The following is a 7,362-nucleotide window of genomic DNA, read 5'->3' on the forward strand; positions in this document are numbered from 1 at the left end:
CAGATTGCAAATTGAACATCTTCTGTTTATTATGATCATTTGGCCTTCAGTGAATAAGGATGGGCAATTATCCCTATTTTATAGGTATTTTATACAGTAGCCTTACTGTACTCCTTATAATTATGTACTATGAACAAAATAAATAATGACCTATAACAAATATTTACAATAGAGGGGTCACAAGATAGAAGATGCAGGGTACATTTTTGCTGATGCTGAACTTTAGTTCTACATAATTTTTGATTGCTCATATTATGTTAACAGGAATAATATGGAGTCATACCTGTGGGTTTTAATTTACCCATTTCCTATTTTGTAATTCAGTCTTTCTGCTAAAACTACCTTATCTCTTTATTAATGGCCAGACAAATATGTTGTTTTATTGGTTACTCTCTGAGGTGGTTTGATTACATAAAGCTACATAAGCTTTTGTTTTTTGTACCATTATGTTGTGTTTGTCATTTGTGTTGTGTCTTATTGTACATCTAAATACATCCATCCATCCATTCAACCGTTATCTTTACCTGCTTATTCCTATTTAGGGTCATGGGGTTCTGCTGGAGCCTCTCCCAGCTCTCTTCAGGCAAAAGCCAGGAGTACACCCTGGACAGGTTGCCAGTACACCAGAGCATCTAAACACATAAAACCAATAAAATAACATTTGATCTGCAATTATTTCATTATTGCTGTTGATACAGGCTAGTCCTGTTTGGCACATTTCTCCCTATCTTATTCCTATCAGTTCAATCAGTGACGAGAAGGCTGTGAACCACCCTGCAGAGGTCAGCAGTCTGTAAAAAACAACACTGGCAAACACGTATAATTAGCTGTTTTGAATGAAAAACCATGCTCATGTGGAGCCATGTTCTGATCTTTAACATTCTCCCATAGAGACATTGTCTGATCCAAACTGATGTGAGATTTTTGCCTGTTGAAGTAACTCTCCTGTGTAATGTCCTGCATACTGTAGCAATTTTCAGACTAGCTTGTCTGCAGTGTCCATATGGAGAGAAGCTAAAGCTTGACCAAAATATGTTGAGATAATTCTTTGCAGATTAAACCAGGTGAGTGTCAGAAAATAATTATTTCACTATAAGTTATGATGCTAATTAAATTGTGTCTGTCAGTCATGTTTTCCATTCTCACAATGCTGAACTTCTTATTTCTCTATTATTTTTCTCTCTCTGACAGTATCATTTCTGATTACGAACCAATGCAGCAGTGAAAGTTTCTTTTCCACCTCCTCATCTTCAAGGAGAAAACTGTAAGCATTGTTCACATCACACTTCAGCCCAAAACTGTGTGAGCTCAGCGTCTTGTCACTGAGACCATATTTTATTGTCAGCCAAGTTTGTGTTATTGGGTGTGTTTTCAAGCAGCCTTGACCTAAACTACAATACTCTGGGATTGCTACAGAAAACAGGACTTTAAAAATGTTAAGAATATGATTTTTTTTGTTTTTTGTTTTGTTTTTAACAAATCATTTTACTTAACTGAGCTGCTGAAAATATGATATACATTAAACACACATGAATGAAAGACTCAATCTTCACTCAAAGAAATTAACAGGGATTGTTTTTTTGTCATTTATTTTTAGGTTCTTCAGATGTTTAATTAAAACTGTAAAGTTCCTGTCAGGATTGGATTACTGTGGTAAGCATTTACATTTTACCTTTCACATTCAGAATCTACTTAAGTCTAAAATCAGTCACGATTCTAATTATGTTTATGGTGTTTAAGATAAGATAAGAAAAACTTTAATAATCCCCAAAGGGAAATTTGGGTATTTGCAAGCTTTTGCTCTGTTATCTAATTTATAGCACATGATGTCCTAAAATGTAACAATGGATCCTATACATTTCAAAAATGCAATATAAAGGGCTAGGAAAGTGTAATGTTTATCACCTCATGCAAATAATGATGCTGCAAGCTCATATTTTATTTTAGCATGTCAACAGTCAGTCATAGATTTTAGTTTGCATAGAGAGATTTTTGTCTGCTTTTGTGGCACTAAGTTGCCCCTGCTACAAAAGAGCACTATTCTATTCCCTAATAAAACCTAAAACTAAATAATTGAAGAAAACTTTGTTTTACAGTTATGAATAAATGAGGAGCACACAAATGCACCACACAATCTTTATCCACAAATAGGAAAACTGTTTAAAGGCAATACACTTTGTTGGATCTTTTACTGTTACATTCACTGTCCACTTCAGTTGTGCAAATTTGACTTACAATACAAATATGATGAGCTGTTTGAGCCCATGGTGATTTTTGTGTTTTCAGTGCTTTAAATTACTGTATACCACTCGACCAACCTCTGCAACTTCACACAGCAAACAGCATTTGAATTACAATCTGGTTCCTAGACGTGATTGATATGAAAAAGAATGAGACACATCAGGAACTAATTATGAAATCATCATTTCCCGCCTTACAAGTGCCTCAAAAGGATTTCTATCTGAGCAGGACTCATAGTTGTCATAGTGCTGCTGGTGCTGGCTGCAGACCAAGGCTCACTTCTTCTTATAGCATTCCTGGTAATTGAGGTCAGATGCTCCTCTGAGTCAAACCTGGACTGGGAGTAACCTGGAAGCATTTATTTTATGGAGAAGATGTTTAGTTAAGCCATGCTCCCGCTCTAAATGAGCCTGGGTCCAGCTCTGGTGATGAATACGACTGGTGAAAGCACTGAAGGCTGGTTCCTGACTTCTTCCTTCTCCTGGATCGAGTTACAGATTAGTAGACTTCCTGTCCAGTTGTGAAACAAGCCAATCCAATGTGATGGAGCGGTGAGGGGAGTACAGGGGAGGGCATCGTGTACTATCCCAGATGGGGTTTCTGACACGCAGTGGTGGGTCCTTAAACAGCCCATCAGGTATCATTTGTTAACCCTGTTAGGAGAAGCAGCTGATTGTAGACAGGACAGGCCTCCAGCTGAAGGTCCACATTTAGTCACTGATGGAAAAATACGGCTGAAGCAAAACCATCAAAGCTGCACCAGTCAGTTTTTTATATATGAACGATGACAAGTGATAAATCAGCAAAAAATTAAGACTTGACTCAGCAGTCCTCTCAGCTCTTTGGAGCTTTTGAGACACTTTGAACTCATTGTTTTGGTAGTCTGTCATAAAAACTTGCCATCATACTGCCAGCCAACCACAGCACAGTGGGTTACCTTTCCCAGCAAAAAAAACTCTGATCAACTGCATCTCCACTAAATAGAGCAGAGCAGACTTTTCCATCCCTATTTTATCAGTTGAGTTCATGCTTAGTAAGGCAGATTCCCTCATATGCTGTAGCTGAATTATAGGGTCAACATATTGTTCTGCAAGTGGCATTTATGTGGTTACAGTCCTCAGACCTTTACACTACATGCGGCAAAAGATTTGAGATTAGTGGGAGGAGTGAGATTTGGACTCATTCATCAGCTGTCAGGGAGCTGGCACAGTTCAGCATACAAAAACACAGAGTTCCCTTGCTGTAATGTAGTCACTTCACACACAGACCACATTTTAAGTGTTCATGGTTTCAAGCATGTACGGTCCATCCCTCAAATGTTCAGAAAGCACGAAATGCAAACACAGGTGTACGTTTGTAGTTGGCTATTTATCAATGTGTCATTTGACAAGAATTGCAAAATTCATAATATACCACAATTTCTTTCTCTTCAAAGCATCTCACCCCTTTGGTTTCTCTGCCTTATAGCACAGTCCAGCTCAATATAGTGTATGACCAGAGGAACTCTTATTAAAACAAACATTGAGAGAGCCCTGGTTGTGCTCCCGGTTATAGATCCTTTCCAGCACTCTTTGCTATAACACCCCTCTGTTTCCTGTCCCACCTTGTAAACTTCCCCTGGCTAACCAGACTGCGAGCATAGCTGGTACCAGCCACCTCTCCTTGACACGGCTCGACCCTGCTGTTCTACACCTGGAGCTGCTCGGCTCAACAGAGCAGCAGGATATTGCATTCGGCATCCCACTAAACACACAGTGCGTCCTGCACAAGCAGTTTCCACATTGAGCCTATTTGATGTGACAGTTTAAACACTTGAACTCAGAGCTTGCCTGATCGGGGGAGGTGGTGTTGGAGGAGGGTGGGTGGGCCTTAGAGGGGTGTGCGTGTGCTGACCTAAAAGGTTTTTCCATGATTAGGAGCACTGTTCACCTCTGATTGCTCCGGGTCACTGCAGGTGAATGCAAGTGGTCGGAAGGAAGTAATTTTCCTTCTGGAGCCGGTTACGTGATTGGGTAAGTAGCTGATCTCTGACACTGACCCAAGTCCTCGAACATATTGAGAGCTGGATCATGATCAGAGGCCAGACCAAGGCTAAATTAAACCAAAATGAGCTATAACAATGTGTTCATCATATTTTTGCTGTGAGAGAGTGCTGTGGAATTACTGACCATACAGGATTGAACAAAACTTTTTTATTAACTTTCAACTTCTCTGTTGTTGTTTTGTTTCACAGCTAATTGCCAGGCAGGAAAAGAAATGTCTCTCTCTTTGTCATCACCAACAGAGAAGACAACAAACAAATAATATGCTGCTTGAAGAAAGTCTCTTCTGGGAGGTGAGAGATTTAAACTGAGTAGTAAAAGGAGATGAGCGCTCAGACATCCTGAAGCTGGTAGACATTTAGCATCATGCTAATGCTAATGATTAGGTATTGCACTCCCATAAAGTGGATTGGTGGGTGAGAAACAGATTGAAAAAAAGAATGATCAGTAATAGCTCACAGTGTAGACATGTTTCATTGTATGAATCAGGCAATAATAAAGTACTAACCAGTTCCAAGTGGTACTTAAGATAAAGTTGCGTATGTTTTTTATTATTTTCCACAAATCTCATAAAGATACTAAACCCAACAATCAACTTCATGCGTTCAGTGTAGTGCGTATGAACCCAAAATGTGGTTTAGCTCACTCATCTGTGCTGTAGACCCTCATTGTTGTACGGGTTGAGTTAGGGTTTTCAGTTTTCAGTTGAAGTTAGAAAACACAGCTATACCAATGCAAGATACTACTGTTTGTGTCAAAAGTTTCTTGCGGAGGAATGTTTGAGTAAAGTTGGTCTTCAGGACACATCATCTTTATGTTAACAATGAGAATTTTAGATTAATATTCAACAATTACATGACATGGGTTCTGAAGGTTATTTGTCCTCTACCAAATGAGGATGGAACATGTAAGCTTGTACTGTGAGATGTGGTCTTTGTAAATTAAGTTTCAGGTTTGGGATAGACTTTAGACATCTGTATTTCTGGATGTTGTCTCTTTTGGTGTGGTAAAACAGATTCATTTGAGGATACACTTAATTTTACAGCACTCAATGACCACTCAAAGGGTTTGTACTCTCAGCCAGCAGAGGAAAAATATCAGCTTTCTTTCCCCCCTCCTTTAGTGGAATTGATCAGCTGCTTCCTGGCTGTAAATAAAGAGGCATACTGTAATCGACTTGATAAATATCAAGCAGAATACAGCAATCAGCTGAAAGCAATTTGCATGTCTGTGCTCAAGCCAGCGGCTTGTGATTTTCTCTCCTGTCATCTATCATAGACCACACGCTTGGGCCAAAATACACAATACCCCCAAATTGCTGTCATATGGAGTGCAAGCCCTGAAAAAGCCCTTCATTTTTCCTTGTCTGTACTTCAAATAAACTTGTATTTGTTAAATAACTGGAGAAGGTTCTTTCTCTCCAATGCAACTTTTCAGAAAGCTGGATGGTGTAATGTGCCATTTCCTTTGTTTGTTGAAAGCTTGGCTACAGGACTGTAATCTAGAAGGGTTTGATCTCAGAGTAGATGCAGCCTGTTGAACGTTGGACTGTACTGGATAGTGAGTCTTCAAATGTCAGAGTGATTCAGCAACAAGCTCCCATACGAAAACATTCACTGGCTGGAGCTTGTCTCAGTTTTTCTTGTATAATTCGTGCTTTTTCACATCCTCAGCTGTTACTTCTTCTGAAAAACATCTCACATTTTTATGCAGACATCACGTAGAAGGGTTTGGGCAAATGTTTTGTGGACACTTCTGTCCAACATGCCTGTCAGTGGTCCGTCTCATACCTTTTCCATTGGACAGTCCCCCACAGGTTAATCAGAAGAGCTCAAGTATACCAGCACATATAAATCATGTTCCAAATGTCTTTTAATAAATAAATAAGAAACTGAATGTTACTTAAAATTATTTATTTAAAAGTGGCTATTGTCACAATATTATTTCATCAAATTGAATTGTCAGTGTTAGTTGCCTCATTTAAACTTTGCGTGTGTGCTCAGAATAAGTTATTTATTTATTTCAGCTCTTTTTTCATTATATTTAAGTATCTGTTTCAAATGTTGTCACTTTTAGTTTCGTTTGTTGTATTGCATTATCTAATTATTGCAACTGTGTATCTATTACTTTTCGTTCACTATTTGAAGCACTTATTCAGTTTTTAGTTATCAGCTGTTCAACTGTTTAGCCATATACTAGCTAGCAATTTCAGCTGTTTATTCACTATTTCTACTATCATCTATTATTTTTTGGCTATTTCAAATTAGCTTCTCTTTTGCTAACTACTTTTCTCAAGTGAAACATGTGGTGTTAATATGATACAGCTGACTGTGGTTAATGGGCAGCTACTGATTATTGTAAATTTTCCAAAGATTAGCCTTACAAATGCTTGTAATCTCATTTGGCTCCTATTTCCTGCTTAACACAAATATATAACAATAAATCATATATATGTTTAAAATTAAGCTGCAGAAGCCGTACACCCTTTGGGATACCTGTTGTTGGGGGTGCAGGTTTAAAAAGCAGGAAAACCAGAACATTTTTTACAGTGCTGTTCTCATAAATATTGGCTTCAGGTTTAAGTCTTGTCATAACTTCTAGCATCTAACAATATTCACATGGACTAAAGGGGCAGAATTTCTAGAGAAACAAGATAAGACACTGGTGTTGCATTTAAGCCTCACTCTACCCTTCTCCAAACATTTTCTTTCAGCCAATATGCCAAGCAGAGCATCAGTCATTCTTGTAACGTGGCTTTGTGTGGGCCCATTCTAACATGCAACCACTGAAAGAAAGAGGTATGAATCATGCACATTGCAGCTGGTCTGCACCTCGCCCAGAATAACTAGAGAAAACCAGGAGTTAGAGAAAATCATGAACTCACTGACTACTACAGAAGACGATCATATTTAATCCCATATTTTTATTCAACAACAGAATAAAAAAATAATGCAACAGTTCAATATAGGGGATGAAGCTGAACCTAATTTGTAGTCCCATTGTCTATTTATGGTGTTAGGTGGGGGTTAAATAACTAAACCAAATGATCAATTCTGGATAGAAAAATCAATATAGAAAA

This window comes from Mastacembelus armatus, chromosome 9, assembly GCF_900324485.2.
Source record: "Mastacembelus armatus chromosome 9, fMasArm1.2, whole genome shotgun sequence".
NCBI classification, from domain to species: domain Eukaryota; kingdom Metazoa; phylum Chordata; class Actinopteri; order Synbranchiformes; family Mastacembelidae; genus Mastacembelus; species Mastacembelus armatus.